Raw genomic sequence first — 1,732 nt, forward strand, 5'->3', positions numbered from 1 at the left:
TTTCAGGAAGAGTGTTAATTAATGGGTGCTGGCATAACAGGTGACATAATTCTGCAATGGTGAGAGCACAATAAGCTCATACTCCCCTCTGGCTCTTGTGAGTCTCTTTTAAGAGGCATTGACAACAAATAAATCAATATCTGCTAGTTTGAGAGGGTGCATGTCCATAGTTCTGTGTCTACAAAGACAGGCTTGGATGAGATGGCATGGACACACAGGTCATCTGCAACATGGGCCTTTGACCACACAGGCCTTGGGACTCAAAGCGAGTGGCAGAAATCTATCTAGGTTCAATTTCATACTTAACAATGACAGATTCTTGTGTCACAAATGATCAAGGGGAGGTGCTTTTAGACCAGTGTCTAGAATATGTTAATTTGTCTTGGACTTCCAGATAGTCAAAAAATGTCTGATGAGTAATTCATAACACCAGCTTCCGTTTTTACTTGGCATTTCAAGCTTGGTGACTGTACCAGCCTAAGCTCTTCTAAGAGAAATTAACTCTCCCTAGCTTCTCCAATAAAAATAGCCCTAAAAGGCTATGTCTTCTACCAGGTTACAACTTCTTCAAAATTGCCACTCTGTTCATCAGCTAGTTATTTGAGCCACAGGAGATCCATGGGAAGCCCATCCATTCTCCAGCCAGCAGCCCTAGTGGGATGTAAATTCAGTTGTTTGACTTCTCCTGGGTTGCCACATTTGATAACTTATGCTAACCCTCCCATTTCCTGAGGTAACTTGAGGCAATTCCTTGCATACAAAAGAGACTTATTAAAGGGCTTCTATCACATACAATTATGGTGCATAAGGGCCACATTTGAGAGAGTAAATAGGAGCCAAAGTCAGTATTCTGGAGCTTCATTCCCTGGTGTGGGGGAGACTGTGTGTGCCTGGAGGGAGAGGTGTCTTTTTTCTGATTGTCACAAAGGTAATGTCTGACCGTGAAGCTATGTGCCATTGGGCTGTCTGCCCAGAGGAGACCCACCATTTTCCTAATTTGCCACCAAGTGGACATATAGACTAGTTATGATTGAAAGACCTTTTTTTTTTTTTTTTTTTTTACTCCAACCACTTTATTTGAAACTCCAGTTGGTGATTTAATATAGTTCTTTTCTTGCCAGGTAACTGAAGAGACCTAGAGTTGTCATGATGCCTGCTAAGGAGACCACAGCAACCACTGTTTTTTTTTCTTTTTTAATTTTTAATTTAATTTTATTGAGATTGTTCACATACCATACAATTATCTCAAGATCCAAAGTGCACAACCAATCATAGAGCTATGCATCCATCACCACATTTTTTTTTTCAAATTTTAGAACATTTTCATTACTCCAGAAAAGAAATAAAGAAAAAAAAAAAAAAAAGAAAACAAATCCTCCCATACTCCTAACCACCCCCCTCCATTACTGACTCATAGTATTAGCAACCACTGTTTTAAAAGCAGTGTCTTCAGCAATTCTGAGTCCTTTAGAGACCTCAAGGCTCTGACAATAAGAGGAGGGGTCCTGGGAAGTTTAGTGTCATTTTCCTCTCTTCAGCAGACCCTGTGGCTCACCTCATCCTGGAGGACTCAGAGTAGGTCCCAGAACACAGGTGAATATGATATGGTATCATGTTCAGCATATTCCAAAATTCTGATTTACTGTATCTTAAAAAAACAGAAACAACAAATTTTTTCTCTTACTGTCCTGAAGTTCAGAGATTTAACATGGGTCTCACTGGGCTAAAATCA

Source organism: Choloepus didactylus, chromosome 16, assembly GCF_015220235.1.
Source record: "Choloepus didactylus isolate mChoDid1 chromosome 16, mChoDid1.pri, whole genome shotgun sequence".
Lineage (NCBI taxonomy): Eukaryota > Metazoa > Chordata > Mammalia > Pilosa > Megalonychidae > Choloepus > Choloepus didactylus.